We start from the raw sequence: 21,369 nt of genomic DNA on the forward strand, positions 1-21,369 counted from the left end.
AACAAAAATAACAACACTTGTTCACTCTTTTCATATAGCAGATATTATGCATCATGATATGGTTTTACTCCTTTCTCCTTCATAGGCTAATTAGCATCCAATTTAATTTGACATAAGCTGTCCAAGCACCATGACTGCTTGGATGGCAATATCAGCTTTCTTGCACTGCAGTAATATCAGATGCATGAGTCGAGTCAATCCTGTAAAATACTTGATGCTCCTATGAGACATGGAATGCAATCAGCTGTCACAGATTCAAGCACATGTCAAAAGCACTCAGCACCCAAGAGGAATGCACGATCAAGGCATACTAGAGACAATGCTATAGTACGTATCCTCTTGTAGGAAGTTACATTAAACCACATGAAATTTCAGTTTTACTGAATGGAAAACAATATTTTAAAGATATTACTTTATAACCAATCACAGAACCACTTCAAACAGCAAAATGCACACTTTGTGACTATTCATTGTACACTGGATAAACACTTATCCATTCAGAATTAACCATTTTTCTTAAGAATTTGTTTACGTCATGGAATAAGAATAAAAAATAGTCATTTAGCTTCTGCTTGCACATAACTAATGATGTATGCTGAACACAAATAAGAAAATATACAGCTTTAATATATTATTTTAGTTTCAAGCTAATTCTAGTAAAAAAAATCCAGATAAGACTTGTGCAAATACCTCTTGATTAATTAATGCAGTTCAAATTATGTTTTACAAATATCTTTCATAGAAGTAATTGTAACCTGGGTGGTACACAGTTGGTACTCCCTCTTCATTTGAAGGGATGTTTGGGGTATATGTGTGCATGCCGTGAGGGCGTAGCTGCTTAGCCTAGGTCAGTTCACTGTTCTTCTTTACAGAGAAAAGCAGAGACTATGGTCACTCAGTAAAATTTAACTATTTACAGAACTTTATTTTCAGGACCCATAGAACTTATTAAACATATACACAGGGATATCCTAGAACTATATACAAATTTATACTGTCTAAGGCAGGTGAGTCTTGTTACTCATAACATGGGCAGGAATAAGTGGATATAACAAACAAAGGTGCTTTACTGATGTAAGCCTGGGCTCCCAAGGGTCTTCTTGTTGGAGCCAAAGTGATTGTCACAAGATTCTCCACAGCATTTCAGCAGCTCAACAATTAACAGGCAGAACAAGGCAAAACATAAACATCTTACAATACCATATCAAATTAAATAACTTCACAGTAAAAGATACACCTTATGGCCCACCCCACATACATACATAGGGACCAAGGACAATCTTAATTGTTTACATACCCTCAGCTGATGTAACATTATCTGCTTTTGGTTTTATGAACAGTTTAGTTGAGAACATCCAAAATCAGCAATGGCATAGTAATCACCTTGCATGGAAGAGTAATACCAAGGGGAAAACAGGCGACTCCTAAAGGGTTTTTCATAGATTTCATAGACATTTGGGCTGGAAGGGACCGCAGAAGATCATTCAGTCCAGCTTCCTGCCCAAAGGGCAGGAAGTCAGCTGGGGTCACAGGATCCCAGCAAGATAAGCATCCAATTTGCTCTTGAAGGTGTTCAATGTAGGTGCTTGAACCACCTCTGATGGCAGGCTGTTCCAGACCTTGGGGGCTTGGACAGTAAAGAAATTCTTCCCACATGAATAAGGAGCATGGGATAGTGGTCTGTGGGCTGGAGGAGCTTTGGGATCTTCTCTGCAATGTCCCGGATGCGGGCCCCTGGGAAGCAGCAGACTTCCCAGACTAAGGGATTGGGGCGGCAGATTGCCCCCAGCCCCCTCAGAATGGAGTCTTCCACAACAAACACCTCACGTTTTGTCTTGGGGAGAGCAGGGACGGTAGCTGCAGTTGAGCCTGTGTTGCCTGTGGGAGCTGGCAACTCAGCAGGCTCTGCTGGACCAACCAGAGGTGTGTACCTGCTGCTAAGCTCTGGCGGAGCAGGGGCCTTGGTGCGGCGGGCCTTACGGCCCTTGACCACTTTCATCCATGCCCCTGACTGGTCGCCCCTAGTCCTGTGGACTGGCTAGATTCCAGGGACACAAAACCTCCCCTGAATACCAGGGACACTCCTCCCCTGTGGAGATCTTTGCCTCTTTTCCCGCGGAGACACTGATCCCCTACCTGGGCACTCATGGCTCCTTGGCCCTCTGGTGGAATTTGACTCATTGCTATCTGGGTGGGCTGGTCAAAACTCCCACCTTGCCGGGGACCTGTGGCTTGACCCAGCTGCCGGTCACAGTCTAAAGGCACAAGCTGCCTCATGCACCTAGTAGGGCCTACTGTTCTCTGCCTCGTGCAGAGATGCAGGCCAACGCTGCCTCATGCATCCATGGAGTCCCTGCTGCTCTGCCATCAGCTCTCCAGTCCCCTGCACTGGTCCATGCACCAAGGGTTCTGTAGCCACAGTGGTCCCATATCCACTCTCCAGACTCTCACTGGCCCTCTGCACTGACAACTACTCCTTGTGCAAGGTTGGGGAACTGCACTGCCTCCTGCAGCTGCCATGGCCCCTTCATCACCACCATCTGTGCACCAAAGGGTCCTGCTTTGTGCAGTGTTGGGGACCAGCACCACCTCATGCAGCTGTGGCATTCCTTCAGCTCACCAAGCCCTGTGCACCACTCTGTGCACTGAAGGGGCTGGACTCCTGCCTCACGTAGAGTTGGGTACTTGTGTTGCCTTACGCAGTCGTGACATCCCTTCAGCTTGCCAAGGCCCGTGCACTGCTGTGTGCACCAAAGGAGCTGGGCTCCTGCCTTGTGCAGGGTTGGGGACCTGTGCTTCCTCATATAGTCACTGAGGTCCCTCCTCCAGACCCTCTTTGCACCATCCTGTGCCCATGGTGGCTGGGATGCAGCCACCCACTGCTTCTCCCTCACCAGAGGCATCTTCAGGGTGCTTCTGGGGCAATGACTCCACCCTGCTGGTCAGCTCTACTAGCTTTTCCACAGCCCTTGTCTTCATCGTCCCTCATTGAGACTGCCCATGTACTCAGCACACAACTTTTTATTCCCTCTGGAGGTTCTGGCCCAGATTGGGAATGGACCAGTGAGGAAGCTCAAGGGGTTAGTTTCCTCTCAGGTCCTCTCTTTCACCTTGCCCCTGGATCAGGGCAGGGCTGCCTTCCTTCTGTCTTCCCCTGACTGGTAGGGAAGGAAAAACTGCCTCCACTAATGGAGCCTGAGCCCTTCAGGCTCAAGCTAACAACTTGGGCTCCCGGTGAGCCCACTGGCCAGCCTGCCACATAATACTTAGGAAGTTCAACAGGATATTTTCTATTCCTTAAAAACCTCTTACTCATTATATATTTAATGATTATCCAGTTTGGATAAAGTTCTGAAGCTAGCTCAATTCCTCTCCATCAGGCCTGAATGACAATATCTCAGATCTTACTGAGAATTGCTGGTTCATTTATTATATTTGTTTTCTACAAAAAAAGCTTCACTCCAATTAATACTGGCTCACTTTCAAGATCATATGCATTAGTAACCAAACAATGTATTTAATTAATGTGCTAACAATGTCGTCATCTCTCACAATTTAACTTCAGCATCTTTCTAACTGGAAAATAGTTTTGGCAAATTCCATTCACAGTGGGCTGACTCAAGTCATTTTCCAAATAGTCTTAGCTATTGTATCTTTATACTTTCTAGTTGTGTAAATATGATTTTCTAAAACTAATTATGACAATTCCATAAGTCTCTTATATAGAGAGAATCAAGTCAACATCAATACTTGTTGTAAAAACATCAACTTGTGGTGGGTTCAGTTTTTAAAAGTATAAAAGGCAGTCATTTTAAGCAGCTGTATTGACTTAACATTTTGAGAGTCAGATCTTTCCCCAGCTTTCTGTACCTTTCAAGTGTTACATATCTTTAAAAAAAATAGTAAAACAATAAAATAAAAACAAAGGCTGGGTCCATCCAGCATAGAAGGGATTATTTGCTTCATCATAGGAATGAAGTGTAGCTAAAACAATCAGCACTTAGAGATGAGAAACTGTCAAAACCATGTAATGATTTTATAGTGAAGAAACTGAACATTTGTATTTAAATGTTTTCCAAGGGCAAGAGGAAGAGGCAGCTAAGGGTATGTGGAACACCAAAAAGATAAATTTAGATAGAAAGCTAACTGTGATAAACCCATATGCAGAATACACATCTTCCAGAGCAGTCTTCTATTTATTGTTAGCATCCAAAACATGCTGTAAAGGATATGGTGGTTCTCTGATGTCTTCTTCCCACCATCAGCACAGTATGAAATATTCTTATTCACTTACCTGTGAAATAGGGTGGTTTTGTTATCCACATTACAGTGAAGGGGAAGGAAGGCAGATAGGAGGTAAGGGACTTCCCAAGTTATTTGGGAAGTCTGTGGCAGAGTCCCTAACGAGCAAATGACTTAGGTGCAGGATAATTTTTCCTCTCCTAAATATCTGCTACATTATTTTCAAAGTTGTAGGAATTCTTTAGGGTTTATGCCTGTGAGAGAAGACAATCAATATTTGTGTTGCACACAGATTAATGAATGTCTCCTGAGAAAGCTCCTATTAAAAGCTCCATAAATTAACTAAGAGCTAAAACTGAAAAGTAATTGAAATAAGTGATGGACTTTTTCCTAGAGATATGCTATAATAATGTAGAGGACTGAATTTAGACTAGAATAATGTTTTCCCACCTCAGCAATGTATGTACACCTGGTTAATTTGCATTTGACAACATTATAAATACATATGTCAGGAAGGGATGATGTCTGGAAAAAAAATTTAGAGCAAAATGCATTGGAGTTTAACAAGAGCTCTGAAGAGATAGCACCAAATCTAGATTTCATTCACACCAGCATCATTTTAGTGGACCACAGCTGAGATGTAAATCTGACCCTCTAAATGTAGTGGGTTAATTGGCAATAATTTAGCTACTGCCAGTGGCAGTCCATGTGAAATAAATGCTCTAAGATTAATCAACACATATTCAGTCTCCTAGGAATCCAACTAAAAGAAATCAGTGAATTCAAATTAATCTGAACTCTTTCTAGCTTGTCCAGTTATGGTCCCCAAAAAAGACAAATTCATTAAAAACACCCTCAAAACATACTGTATGGACAGGAAGTGCTAAGAACCTAGATTTACAATGATCAGTTAGAATTATGTATAATAATAAAAGCAGCAAAGCAATAGACTTCCTGTGCCTTTCCAATTTTCCATCAAAGCCATTCCCCTGTTACAGGAACAGCCAGTGTTGCTCATATTACTGGTAAACTGAATATAAAGTTGCCATGTCACACTAGTGTGAGTGTTATTGCAGATAGCCAGGAAAAACCACACTTCAAACTTCTCAACTTATCTTCTCAAAAACAGCTCCAGAAGTTATTTATGTAGAATTATCATTTCTGGTTCTCCATTTGAGAGGTCAATTAAAAAAAACAAGAGCTGGCTTGTAAATAAAATATTATAGATAGGCATAGGCCAATTTTCTGCACTGGACATCTGATCTGTTACAGGTATTAACTGGTTTCCAATCACATATACCAGCAAAAATGTAGTATCTTTAACTGGCCAAAACCTCCTCAACTAGGATTCTTTCATTGCAAATCAGCAAGATCTCACAGGATTTAAATCTAAACTCATTCAATTCAGGGTCCAGATCTGAGCTGTATTTGAATTCATCTGACTTTAAAGTATGCATCATAAAGATCAAATATAAAATGGACTTAGAACATTTCCACAATACTGGGACAGTGAACATATGGTTTTGGTTAGTTCACAGTTAGTGAGTAACAGATTAATTTGAACTAGACACTTGGTATCCAACTTGCTTCAAGATCAGATAAGCCTGTTGCAAAACAGAGAGAAAACTGGGGTAATGAGATAGCGACTGTTCTGAATGAAGCTAGCTTTTCTTTATATTATGTGGCCTTATCTCTTACTTACAGAAAGGCCTGGAGAACATCTACCTATATACTTTTGGGCCATATAAAAAGAGGGAAAGAAGCAATGCAATTTTTCAGTTTAGCTCATACTATCAGAAACTGTAGTTCCACATAGGCACAGAAGAGCAGTTATAGCCAAAAGTAAATGTCAGAGTAAGGCCTGGAAAAACTCCATTTCAGATATGTCCTTACAAGGCCCAAAGTGTGAGACTGGTTATTTTCTTACTTCTAGTGAATAGAAAGATTTATTACTCTGCTAACGATGTTCTTTCCCACTTCCTACCCCACTCCTTTTGTTCTCTTTAGGTGCCTCAGGATCTGTAATCCTTCATACTGCCAACAGAATATATGCAAAATCAACCAATACTGGATCACATAACAATACTTTACCAGTCCTGTGCAACTTTTACAAGTTCAATTGAATAACTAGCCTTCAGAAGTATATGTCTATGTAACAACAGGTCATAAGTTGGCTCGCATATGGAGAAGCATATCTGTCCAATTTATGCCTCCAAACAGTTGCTTAATGTGAAGTAAAATGGTTCATGTCTAATGTAAATTCTTGAACAGTATTATTTGATCATGTGTTATGGTTAAATAAGAAAATAGAGTAAAATGTCTATGGGAGACTTAGCTTTAAATTCCTGGCTTTGGGGCTGAAGTCTCATTAATCACTAATCCATTAAGAAACCTAACTTCCATCAACAGGGTTTAGTGATTTGCCTGCCAGAGCAAGTAACTGAATCCTGGTTCCCTGGGTTCCTTAGTAGTACCCTCAACCATTATCCAAGGCTTACTCTCTAAAACACATGATATACTGTGCTAGTAGCCACTGTAGGAAGGCAAATATAGATAGAAGATCCTAGAAGAAAGAAACTCTGTCAGGAAAAGCCCCAAGGCAACCAGATTCTTAGAACTACTCAGTAAGCTGGTTACTGGATCTTAAAAATGCCAGCCCCAAGTGCCATAAAGGAAGCTGGAGGAATCAAAACTCATGACAGAGGTGATATCTGCAAGCTAGATATTTGCAAAAATTTCTTTATTTGCAAGCTTACAGGCACCCTTCTTCAGGCACAGGAGATTTCAAAGATTGTAAAAGTTTTCCTGGGTAGAAATGGAAGTTCATATAAAAGGAAGCTGAGTCTTTTTAAAAAATCTGGCTATCCAAATACACAATAGCAACAGTAATATGCGTTTACACAGTCTATTTTAAACTATGATTCTGTTACCGTGCTCTTTCTTCCCTTTACATTGAACAGAAGACAGGGGTTTAGCACCTTCCTTCTTGTTTTTTTCCTACTTTCAACACCCCCTTTTTACTGAGTGTGTACAGTTCCAAGACTATTGTGGGAGTTACTGGAAATAAGGAAAATATGATAAGTATCAGACCAAATCCACAAACCATTTAATATTTTTATTCAGTCCTTGTCAAGACAAAATCTTTCATGGGAGTTCATGTTTTGGTCAGTGGCAAAAAACCCCCAAAAACGAATCACCTTCTCTCACTCCCTCCCCAACCCCACCCCCCACAATACCAAAGCAATCTATGAAAAAATGAATTGAGCCTTTTAATCCCAGCTTCCCTCTGTCAGTAAACTAGTAGCAAGCAGAACACTTCAAATCTTCATGAATCTCTGCCTCAAAAGGTATAAATCAGGTAACTCCCTGCCCCACCACCCCGAGACCAGTCTTGCTACCCGGGGGGAGGGAGCTCTCCCCACAGCAGATGTGCTGCCCAGAGGAAGTCCCCTGTGACTGATTGCTGAGGCCAATCACAGCAGCCGTTTCCAGGAACAGCTGCAGCAATCAGCCCACACTTGCATGGGGCACTAGCGCTCCCGCCTGCCCACCATGCCCATCGCCTAAGCAGTGAGCACAGTTGATCAGAGGGTGCACCAGCGCTCTCAGGGGATGCATGTGCACCCACTACGTGTCGCCACTATCTCTACATATCAACCTTTTACAATTTTACCGTCCCCTTCAGGATCACTGTTTAACTCACACAACGGAATCACTTCAAAATGGGAATAACCTGTTTTAACCACGATCCATTTGACAAATAAATATATAAAACTAAAGACATTCTAAAGCTATTTGGAAGCTCCTAAAAAGCTTTTCAGCCAATCTGATAAAAACAGTCCCTCCTCAGTTTTCAATCCAAGCATAATAAAGCTAATATTAATTTGTTGTGCTTCTTAAAACCACTGCGTAGCCTGAACTCTTGGAACAAGTTCCTGTAGTTTGGCTCTGGATCAGATTGTAATACCTCATCATTCTGTCATTGTTCAGTTAATGTATTAGAGTAATAAATCATTGGCTTTGATCTGATAAGACATTGCTCACTAAATTGAGTTTGGTGAGCCGAACTGTTACAATAATCTAATACCAAAGGTCTGACAAGAGCATTCCCAAAAAATGTCACGGTATAAGAAATAATTCACAGCCCTGTCATTTTAAGAAAATTCTTTAAAATTGAAGTCTGAATCATGATAGATCTCATATCAAAGCATTTGGTTTCAGACACTGGCAACAGGCACACTCTACAAAAGCTGAAATATTGAAAGTTTTTTACTTGTTTCAACTTCCTGTTTTCCCTAGGTCTTTGATGATCAAAAAAGGCTCTATCGAGTCCTCAGCCCAAACCATGGGAGTCATTGAGCTCTTTGATAAATATTTCGTTAAGTGCAGGACCAGACCTAAATATGCAATAATCATAGATATCATAGCAGGGTTTTGAAAATCATAGATATCATAGAAAAGTAGGGAAGTCCATTGAAAAGGACTTCCAAAGGCCATTTAAACCAACTCTGGCAGAAACAGGATCATCCCTATACAAATCCATTGTCTCACCGATTAGCAAAGCTACTTAGTCAACCCTGACATAACCGCAAGATGTAACACTAACTTGCCACATGTAAAACAGGGACCACAGCAGCCAACATCTTGCTGCTGCAAGCATTGTTAAAATATCTTTGAGAGAGTCAAGATCAAGATGCTCCTAACTACAGAGGAGACCCCCCCCCCCAAGAAAAAACAAAAAAATCTGTATGGATCTGACCATAGGTAAAATTCCTTCTTGAGCCCAAATAGGACAATAGGTCTGACCCTGAGCATAGAGACATGACCCTCTAGCTGGGTTTCAGTCCCAGCAGAAGCACTGGTGCATCCCAATTAAAATCCTCAGCCTTGGCTGCAGTCAACACTCAACACTTCTAGGAAGGTGAAACCATCCCTTCTCAACCAGCAGCAGAAGGGGGAAAAATATTCCTTTCCATCCCCATGTAGCATATAGCAAAATCCAGAAGCATGGGAAATACCCATAAAATAACACAGGCATAGCTACTCCTAGATCATCCCTGATCAATGCTTATCCAACCTCTTGAACCCATCCAGTGATGGAGATTCTGCAATTTCCCTGGGTAGTCTTGTCTACTGCTTTACTGTTTTAACAGTCAAGATGGCTTTCCTGATATCCAGGCTACATCTATTTTGCTGAAGCTTCAAGCTATTAGTCCTCATCCTGGTCTCTGCAGCAAGAGAGAAAACATGTTTGCCTTCTTCTTTGAAGACTCAAATACCTTTTCCACAAGCTGAACATACCTCTTTTCTTCAACCTCTCCTTGTCTGACCTGCCCTCCAAGCCCTTTATTATTTTATTCACCCCCCTAGGCCTTCTCTAACTTCTCCATGTCCTTTTTAAAATGAGGAGCCCAAAACGGCACACAGTATTCTAGATGAGGCCTAACCAGTGCCAAGTAGAGAGGCACTATTACCTTGCATGTATTTTACCTAATCCTTCTATTGAAACATCCCAAAACTGCATTCATATCTTGGGCAGCTGTATCACACTGCAGACTCATACTGAGTCTGTGAACTGATTCCTAGATCCTTTACAGTAGTGGTGCCTTCCAGCTAAGTATGATTCATGTTGTATTTATATTTTCGTTTATTTTTTATTCCTGGAGTGTAGCACCTTGCATTTGTCAGCATTGACCTTCATTCTGTTAGGTACAGCCCAGTTTTCCTATCTGTCAAGATGCTTCTGAATTACATCCCTGTCCCCCAACATGTTTGCGATCTTTCCCGGTTCTGTCTTATCTGCATATTTGCTCAAGATGCTTTCTATTCCAGCATCCAAATCATTAATAAACACATTGAACAGCATTAGGCCCAGCCCCTGTGTAACTCCACTTGAAGCCTTCTGCCATTCTGAAATGAATCATTTATAATTACCCTTTGCTTGTGGCTACCAAGCCAGTTGTCTGTACAATTTACAGTAGTTTTGTCTAGCCCACGTTTCTCCAATTTGTTTATAAGAAGGTCAGTGGGACTTTGTCAAAAGTCTTGCTGAAGTCCAGATACATGATATCCACTGCATTCCCTTTATCCATCCAAATAGTTTGTCAAAGAAGGAGATCAGGTCTGTTTGGTATTATTTGGTCTTAGTAAATTGATGCTTGGTGCTTGTGATCAGCCTTTCCTCTTCCAGCTGTTTGCAAATGAATTTCCCTATAATATGCTCCAATAACTTTCCAGGTATTAAGGTGAGGCTAACTGGTCTATAGTTCCCCAGGATCTTCCTTTTTGCCTTTTTTTAAAAGGGGCATTATGTTGGCCTTTTCCCCCATCTGCTTGTCTCGCATGATTTTACAGTATCATTGCCAAGGACTCTGAGATCTCCCCTGTCCATTTCTTCAGTACCCTGGGATGAAGTCCATCAGGCCCTGCTAACTTGAAATCATTCAGATCCATCAAAAGCTCTCTTTATCCAAAATAATCCTCATTAGGTACCTAGTTAGAGTCTATTTATTTATTTTTGTGAAGACTGAGGTAAAGTAGCTGCATCTTCCACTGCATCTTCCTCTGCATCTTCTGGTAAGGTTGCCTCTGTGCATTTAACAGTGGTGGCTATTTAACAGTGGACCCAGAGCTTCCTTGGTGTTTCTTTTCTGGCCAACATACTTACAGTGGGTTCACAGTGTATACGTTCTGCCTTTTACTCACAGTAGGTGCAACTACATGTGTGCTTTGCTGTGGAGTACACTAATTAGCTCCTCAGTAAAGTGTCATTGTCTACATAGGTACCAGTATTAGGATGCAGCAAAGTAATTAACTCTACCATAAAATAGTACTGTCCAGGATAGCACTATCTTATGGTGAAGTAATTAACTGATCGAGTGCTTGTGTAGACCTTGACCACAGGTGGAAATTGCACTGATCAGCCAAATCAGCAGGAGGCCATACTCCCGCCCGCTGCCTAACAGTATGGCTTGGTATATTTGGCACTCTCATGCCCCACCCAACTCCTTCACCACCACCAAGAGCCTGGGACTCACCCCCTGAGTCTGCTGCCAGCACAGGCCTACTCCACTCTGGCTCAAAGTGCTGCTATGTCTGGCACACTTGCAGATGCTGAATCCAGGAGCAGTGCAGTTCAGTTCAAAGTTCTCCAGATTTTAATGTTATTTTACAACCAGTCCAGTAGATGTGGATTGTAAACATGAGCAAGGACAAAGATTTGGGTACACATAATATGATGGCTTTGTTATTACTAACACTCATTGGTCCTTATTATCCAATATTATTTTGATTTCATATAAAAACCTATCTAATTACATATACAAAATCAATAGTGGCTTTGCCATAAGTACAAAGCAAAGGGCATTACATAATTGTATTGTCCTGTAAGCAGACCACAAACTGGTTTTTACTAGGGCTGCGCAAAACAGCACTGCTCCATTTCCACTTGAGTTTCAAGCTTTCAACAGAACAGCGTTTCATTTCAAATTTAATTTCAATTCAAAAACAGCTGTTTCATTTTGCTTCATCGAAACACTGAGGCTGTTTCAATGCTGTTTCAACATTACAAGCGTTAGCTATAATGGGGAAGCTTGAAACCACCTCTCTCATCTGGCAGGCAGATTGGGGCTGCAGGACCTGATCTGCCTGCCAGATGAGGGAGGGAAGCTGGGGCTGCTGCCTGGGACTGGGGAAGGGAACTGAGCTTGACTGCTCAGTTCCCATCCCCCACGCTCGATCGAACTGGGGTCTTAAGGGCATCCAGGTCTGACCTGCTTCCTGAGCCTGCTCCCTCTGGGCCCTCTAGCCCCCATTTCCCTGGGCCAGCTGGGACCTCCTTACAACATCCCCTTAGTCTCTTCCCACAAACCACTGGCTGTTTCTCAGCCTTCAGGCTGCATCCTCTGTGTTGTGCCAACTCTAAGGCTGAGCTCCCTGCTCTAAGGCTGCAAACCTACAGGCATATCCGGTGTGGGCCAGAGCCAACCCCTTGGCAGCCTGCTCAGGAGCTCCTTCCCTGGCAGCTACCAAGATAAAAGTCAAGCTCAAGCCCTGGGTTTATATTCTCCCTAAGCCCAGGCCCTTGCTGGTCAGTTGACTTCCCCAGATTGCCACTTGAGCCCTCACTACAGCTTCTTTCCCTCTTAATGTGACAGGTGAACTAAATCCTATTTTACCTTCACACACACAGTGGCACTTATGTAACTATATGTTACTGTATTTGTTCAAATCCAAGAAGAGTATACACAAGTCTGTTTGACTTCTTTAGTTTAGGGAACTCCCTACACAACGCTAAGACATACAGTGAAAAATCCATGCATCTCAGAACATGGTCTTATGCATCCAATATTCAGTAAAAGCTCATCAAGAAAAAGGTTTGCACACTGACCCTGCTTTTAAGCTAAAATAAGGATCTAAGGCAGCATTTTCTAAAGCATGTAAATTCCTTGGAATGTGTATTTCCTTCATAAAGTTATGAGGAATTACATTTGTGAGCAACTTAGGTGCTATACATAAATATATATACACACACATATATATACTCACACAATTGTAAGCTATTCCTCTATATAGTAATAATTTGTAACAAGGCTAAGATTTTTTAAAGGTTTAAAGCATATTAGAGAGCATTTCTACCCTCTGTCCTCTGAATCTGGCAATAAAACTATCACCTGAAAAAACCTGCAGGGAATGCTAGCTGGAAATCTCCTGCTTGAATAAATAGACACACTTTTGTGCCATATTTCAAATATTATCCTTTTAGAATTTATACTAAGATCTAACTGAAGTCATTTAAAAAACCCATTCTAATGAAAAGAAAATTCTTCCTCCAAAAACGGGAAGAATAATTAGTTATATAGCCATTAGTGTTTAATGCTACTAATCACTGCATTATTACCTATTATAGACATAAAAGTTTGCCTCCAGTGCTTGGTAAGTGACATTTTTCTAAGGCAAATTATCACACTATTCCAGATTTCAGAGCAAATACAAAATCCTATTATTCCATCTCCATGGATTGTTTTTGGAAGGAATAAATAGAGCTCTTTTTTTTTTTTAAATAGAATATTGGTAAATAGTAAAAGACAGAAAACAATAAAATATGCATATATGTGCAAATATTACATACACTCCTTTAATTGTTCTGTAGAATATGTAGAACCATGAACAATGAAATTTTCAAGTCTCTTAAGCTTCTTTACATACGCAACTCGCATTGAATTTCAGCAATGGTTGAGTACCCAACTCCTTCAGGCTTTTTTTTTTTAATTCAAGTATAAAATGATGCTAAGTACTGAGATAAATGGATACACTGTAATTAAAATCAGTCAGAAAAAAACAACCCACCGACAGCATGCTCTAACAAAAGTTTCTCTATTAGTTTGGTTGAAAATATTTGAGACAGAGTTTCCAGACAATTTGAATTACTCTATAGTCAGTATAGCCATTAATTACATAGTTATATAGTATTTTTACTTTTCAAGTGCAATCCTGAAGCTCAATCCTCATAGGAGTGGCATCCACTCATTTCCCTGCATCATAGCATAATTTGGATAGAACCCTGAATGACACAAAGGTACTGTAAATTTGTGCTTATGTATTGGTCCAGCATACAATTCCCACTGACTCAACATTAGTCTAAATCTGAATTTTTGCTACAGCAAACTCAAAAATATTTTTGGGACAGTGGTTTGATGAACTCAGTCTACTAGTTTAAGTATTAAAGTACTAAATTAGCTGTAAGAGTGTTATTTCAATAGTGAACAGAATTTGGTCCCAATTTGTATCTGATTTCAGACACAGATACAAATTCACGCTCAAGTTGCTTTTAACCTTTAGATGATAAGAATGGAAAGAGTTTGGTCATAAATAGATATTTATACATTTGAGCTAGAAACATCCTGCAGAACAGAACTGAGCTCCAGGCAACCTGCTGTGTAATACCAAATGAGAAGCTTAGGGAAAAGATCAAACAAAAATTGAGGAATATCTGATTTCTGGCTCCCCAAAATTGATGCATCACTGACCCATATGGGAACCAGATGATCATTCAGTCTCTTTTCCCCTTTGGTTTCAGTTCTGGAAAACAACACAGGAGAAATTTGAAAATTGGCATTGGTCTCAGTTTTAGAAAGTTAAAATCACAATAATAGATTAAATAAATTTCTCAAGTGTACTGCTGCACTTCAATGTCAGTCTATTTAACTGGAACAAATTTCTTGCTTAAGAAGGCCACATCTACATTTACATCCAAATACTGCACACATTACAGCCATAGATATGATCAATCTGGACACAGGAAATTTTGTGAGGCAGAGATTTTGATACCTTCAGGTCATGTAAGTATTTATTCTGCAGTTCCATCTCTGTCTGAAAGCTTCAGAAATGGTCTATTCAGTGCACTGGTTACCTATTAAATAATGGAGCCAAACAGCGGTCACACTCCAATTGTTCTGCTATTTGTTTTTAACAATAAGCATATTATATTGTTTCCCACCTGTTCCCCTTTTGTTCTTTAGTAGCTTTAGAGGTTGCAATATGATAACATTTGTCATTTCATACTGCAAAAGAAAGAAAAGGAGCTCTTAAGGTGCTCTTATAGCCAGTCTGCCTCTCTAAGTAATAGCTAAAGATTTTCCCCCATGACCAGCACCTCCCAATACACCATCCAATCATCTACAATAATTAGTTTCATTTGGGTAAATACACAGTTCCTTTCATTGCCTTCATTGCCAGTTCATTTGGAAAACTCCCATTCTCTCTCGTCTTCATTCCTGTCACAAGTATTTACAACAAAACCATGCTTAACGAAGTTCTCATCCCCACTGCTCTAATTCTACAACGTCACAGCCCTTTCTCCTGCCATCTTATTTGTCAGAGAGATTCTTCTTTCATCTTTCTTTTATTAAGAGGTAATTTTACTTTCAAATGCCATTTTTTTAATGACAAAACAGACAAGTGTATTAGTATCTGTTCAATGCTGACAGTGCACTGAATGCTTTACAAAGACACAAACTCCTACCCTGAGGAGCTTGTCAATCATTCTTTCTCTTCTTCCTTCTCTCATAAATTCTTTTATACTAGACTCATCACCCTGATATCTGAACACCTCTTTTGCACCTAAAGACAGAGATCACAGTTTCACTGACACAAAGCACAATACCATTCAAAGTGTTTTGACATAAAAATGAATATTCAGCTAAATATTTTTTTGCTCATGAAGACTACCTGGTTTCTGCGGAACCTTTGAATTCTTTTGTGGAAAAAAAGGGGACTGAAAGTTGAAGAGTGACTGATTTAGAAATACTACCAGGGTGCCTCCTGGGCATTGTCTCACATCCCCCTTCCTCATCTCTGGACCATGGTCCCTAACTGATCTATGTACCTCATTATGCAGTATGACTAGGGCTACTTCATATTACCTCACTTTAAGGAAGGCCTTAAAAGAATTGGTCCAAAACAGAAAACTGATCTGTAAAGGAGACTAGGAATATAAAGCACTCAACACTTCCATGAGGGCCACAGCAGCATCTCCAAACTCTTTCACTATTTGCCCAAATCCCCTCCTCCAGTTCCCAAGGTGATTATCTTCTAACAAAAGATTAGGGGTAGAAGTGGAGAAAGAGAAGAGATTCTATCCCCTATCTTCCATTTAAAATTTCAGAGGAAAAAATATTTTAAACCTGTTCTAATACTGGTGCTGGGTGGGGGACTCCTGCAACCTTGCTGTAGAGTAACTCATCTTCAAAGTTCTCCTTTTTCCTTGGAATGGCTGAGGGCAGGGAGTCGGACTGCCTCTGCAGAAGGCATTGAACCCATGGCCAAGTTTTATGAATGACCAGAGGGGGAAGGATAGGGTGGGCAGCATGATGCACCCCCACCACCACTGCAGAAATTCCACTTATATGGTAATAAAGCCACAGAAGCACAGGCCCCATACCTTTAATGAATTAACAGCCATTTGGGATTTAGAGCCCTTTCTAAAACCTAGTGTTAACCCTACATGCTGAATATCACTTTCTGCAGAGCATGGAGGCCTGGGTCAGTAAAGTGGCACAGAAGTAGTTAGGTACCAAAGCCTGATAAAACAATTGTCTTTGGAAAATTCTGATGATTAAGTAGAGCTTGACCCTTGAGACAGCTTGGGAAACAAAAAAAGGGCAAATTACATTTTTACTTTCATTCCACCCATCTTGTCTTTGAAGCACCTTCCGAATACAGAGCAACCAGAAAACTAAATGTGCACTTACTTTGTGATTCAACTACTGGGCTTCAGAGCCCTGCAACTTTACATCAGCTAAGGAGCTTTTTAAATGGATTTGCCCCACCTTACATAGGGTGGAAGAGGTTCCATGGAGAAAGAGATTATAAGATCCAAATATCTAATAACCCAATCAAAAATCTTGCTGAACTAATAAAAGATATCATCTCTATTACGAGTCCTGATTGCCTTTTCCTTTAGACCAATGCAGCTACAACCTGGATACCTAATAACTCAATCAGCATTTTAACCAGCAGGGTTCAGGCTTGGTACCAGTAAAAAATACAAATCAAATAATAATCTAAAGGGACATATCTTTGTCAGATATAACCATTATTCTACAATCAGAATAAAAGCAGCAGCAGCAAGACAGAGAATTAAACATCTATACAACAGAACAGTATGAAGCCAAAAATGGTAATTAAATGCATTCACTTTTCATTTGTCTCATAAGATATCTTGTCAGAGTTCACAAGTGACAATCCATAGGATATAATAAATGGCAATCTCAGTAAGATAAGCTATGCCCTTTCATAATCTCGCAGTGCCACTGTTAATGTTTCCTCATCCCTGGTATACAAATTATAATACATCATTAATTAGTCTTTACTATACACCATTCCAATCATGAAGAGCATTATGGACTCATTAAGGGTAACTGCAATACCTAAGAGAAGTTCTCATTATAGGAGTGAATGCACTAAATCCTGAATGTATTAGATGCAGGAGGTCACAAAGCCACCAAAGAGGCTTTTCTGCCTAACTGAACCCCCCTAACACTATTGATAGATAGGCACCATTAGAAAAAGACACTAATAGTTATGACAGTCACCTGCATTATGAGGTTGTGAGTTGGCACTTAAAATTACAGAGTGTTGCACTAAACGTACTTTCATATGGTATTCAGCGGGGTTTGATTTGAATGAGGGCAAGAGGTGAGCCATATTAGACATTGATGTTTTCAGCAAAGACACTTTCAGTGGGAAGTTGTTTCTATCTGCTAAATAAAATCAGGAACATTGCGATACCAAACTTCTAGCCACCTGTCCCTGGTGTTGCATGTAGAACCCTGCATTAATTGCTCTGTCTCCCTATGCACGCGGGAGGAATTAGACACCTTAGAATGGGATCCAAAACCATCACCACACTGAAGTTTGTAGACTAGAATTAACCAATAAGAAAATACTCAGGGCAGGGTGAAAGTTTTACATCTCCTCCCCCTGGTACCATATACAGACTGAAAGGAGACATATCTGCACACATAATTATAGCCTGCAAGCATGTCCTAAAAGTGCCTGCATCTTCTTTTTCAAGACACTAAAAGGGCTCAACTCCTTCCTTTAAAATATGACTACAAGAAGACTGGAAGTAATGGTACACACCCCTCTTTCCTATGTTTATCTAGTATTAGAGCAGTGGTGTCAAAGAGGTTCAGTCCCTTCTTGTTCCAAAATAGATTCAGAACTAAAATCCCCACCCCACAACAAGCTCCCAGTCACTCCTTCCTTCCAGTCCTAACCACAAGACTATATTCATATTCCTTCTTGCTTTCTCTCTCCCTCCTCCCCATCCTTCCTTTCTCCCTGCCCCCCTATAAATACACATCCACACTGTACTTACCACCCCCCAGGTCCTCTTAGTTTTGAATTTTTTATTGTACAGGGAAGGGAACATTAAAAAATAGGAGTGGAAAGTACACCCCCCTACAATGGCTTGTGGCATTTTGTGGTTAAAGAAGTGGGGAGGGGGCAAGGGAAGAAGGGTTTTGCTCATGGGCCAGTGGCAGGAAGCAGCAGCAGTGGTTGGGAGTGGTGGTGCCAGTGGCAGCACAGACCAGGTTGAAAGCAGCCCATAGTTAGACCTAAGCTCTGTTAAAGGCTCCTCTTCCCCATCCCCAGCAAAAACTCACCAATCCCTCTACTAGGTTTATTACATAAAATAGAGGGAAGACAAGCACTGCCTCTTCTACCAGTTGTGTTTTAAAGTTAAATGTTCACTTAGCAAAGAGACCATCTATGTCCTAATGAAACACACTTCAGGAGCTGAGATCCATGCAGGCAGAAAGGTGAAAAACAAGGTCTGAACCCCTCGTCATAAGTGTGAAGGTACAAGCATTTTCTGAGAAGAATCCCTAATTCTGGGAATTCAGCCTTCCCACTCAGTCTACCAGAACCCGAATGTAATACCCTTCAAAACTATTCTGCAAAACTAACCTTCTCCACAACAACTGGATATTGTTCAGAGTATGGGCCCAATTTATGATTTCATATTTTAAAACAATATTAAATTAAATGTAATCAATATAAGAAAATTACAGAGTTCCAACCTTAAGTAAATATGTTATTCATAGGAAGTGAAATCATTCATGACTGAATAACGTGCCCTAAAAAATAGGCAGCTCATGGTTGGGCTGACCCTGGAGCAACCTATGAAGGAGTTTATGGTTCATAATCCATTGCTTTCCAATTTTCTTCAGTTCTATGAAAAGAATGAAGTGCAACAGAACCTTATTTATTGCTCTATCTGTTCTCTATTATGCAAATACCCCATCCAATAGATTGGGGAGGAGATGTAGAGTTCAATTAACTTTCTCTTCCATTAATGTGCACTGAGACACAGCAACACAGTGGAGTTGCCTTCCTGATGCAACTTGTTACCCATTAGCTGGCACAGAGACATAAGAGGTTTCTTTGCCCTGGCATATGCTCTTGCATTACCCCTGCTACAATTTGGTTCAGCATATACACAAAGTATAGCCTTATTTATTAATGAACTGAATAAATAAGCTAAGGATGTGAGAATAATTGCATAACCTTTTTATGACATGGTCATAAAACTATTGGGTACAACAGATATAATACATTAGATATTGAAAATTCTATGCTATGGGACTGCTAAACTGCAACAGAGACAGAATTATTTGAGCTGTGGGAGTCATTTATTGCTTTACATACTCAAAGCTGAACCTAATTATCTCATAAATAACTAAAATGAACCAACCAGCAGAGATGGACCCAAGAGCAAAATTAGAGTAGTTTGAATTTTTTGTACGGAAAGCAAAAAACTTGGAAAAACATACTTGTTTCCATTTTCATTGCTCTTGATTTGTCACTCAGCTAGTTGTAAATGTATCTGACCTGTGCCTTCCCATCAGCTTTTAAGAACCCTGCACAACTTTAGGCCCTTTTCTTGTAAAACATGGATATTGTCACTGTGAAATTGTAGTTCTTAACTAGTAAAAATTGCATTACCACTTTTCAATAGCTAAATACTGAGGTCCAACTGACAAAACATTTCACAAGTCACAGAACGTTTTCCAAGAAAGGCATGACTTCTTTTCATCCACACAGACTTTTATGCAGCCTATACACATTCCTCTGCAACAATATAGAGAGCACACAAATGGCCAGTCAACACATTTGCTTTGATGCTTTCAGTTCTCTCAGAATTATGCTAAATCCCTCTGACTTTCAGTATGTACATTTACATGGAGCTGTTGTCAGTAAGGAACAGAAATGGCAAAAGGTCTAGTCTCTATACCAGAGGTAGACAACCCCTGGCATGCATGCCAAGACATTTTGTTTGGAACATGCGCTTCAAGGCAGATGGCAGAGGAACTGCAAGGGGCCCGATCCTTGTAGCAGTGCAGCCCTGGCACCTTCCCTGCTGTCTACCTCGAGGCTCATGTGCACCTGCCACTGGCAACAAGCTGGGCTGGGGCTCTGCAGACCCCAGTGCAACTGCTTGCATCCTCTTCACTGCCTGCTATGAGCAGCCTGGGCTCCTTGGCAGGCAGGCAGGGCCTGCTCAGAGCCCCAGCTAGCTGTGGCAGGTAGCCAGGCCAAGGGGCTGCTAGCATCTGCACTGGGGTCTGTGGAGCCCCAGCTCGACTCACTGCTGGTGGGAGGTATATGCATGCCTCTAGGCAGGCGGTGGGGAAGGGGCTGGGGCTGCACTGCCACAACAAAGATTGGGCCCCTTGAGGCTCCTCTGCTGTCCACCTGTGGCACACCAACATCTTATGTAAGTTAAGGTTGAAGGTGTTTTTGGCACTGCTTCAAAGCATTGCCAGCCGCTGCTCTGTACAGAAAAGTCACCGTATATTTTAATAAAATATGTAATTATTTTATTATATTAAACTAAGTTACTTAAGGTTGTGAGGAAACAGAAATCACAACACACGAAACAGTATTAGAAATCACCGCTGAGACATCAAATGGTATAGAAGCAAATTCCTAACTGCTTTACTGCATGGATCCTAAAAGAAGAGTAGAAAGATTCCTCAAACACATCTGCACCCCACAAGACTAACATCATTATTTAGGCTATGAGTGAATAAATGAGTTACCATGAACAAAACAGGGAGTGAGAATTACCAAATCAGTTACTCTATGGCAATGGCCCACCTGTACATCCTCACCCCGCCCAAAGGCAATGAAAGCTAACTTGCAGTAGCTTAGCCTTCAGTGAAAAAGGCTACACTTAGGTGGTTCAGCTTTTGTTTAAAGTAGGATAAAACTGTGCACACAGGCCTTTACTGTTGAACAAATGACATGTAGTAAAGTCCTGTCTTCCTTTATCTCACAGTAAATTGTCTGTTGGTGATCCTGCACCAAAGTTCCAGATGGAATTAAAATACCAAATGAGATGGACAAAAGTGGCACATGGAGTGTGAATAATTTTGTTTTGCTTTGCTTTGTTTTTAAGTCGAGAGCCAGATTTTCAGAAACTGAGTGTCCAGCAGCTCCTGATGAATATATGGTTGTCAGCTGCAAGTCCAAGCCACAGCTGCCCAAAAACTCTTCTGAAAAATATAGTCCCAACTGTGATTGATGAGCCCCACTGAACATCTGCCTAATGGATGA

The sequence above is a fragment of the Crocodylus siamensis genome, chromosome 2 (assembly GCF_052110815.1).
Source record: "Crocodylus siamensis isolate JL-2025a chromosome 2, ASM5211081v1, whole genome shotgun sequence".
Taxonomy (NCBI): domain Eukaryota; kingdom Metazoa; phylum Chordata; order Crocodylia; family Crocodylidae; genus Crocodylus; species Crocodylus siamensis.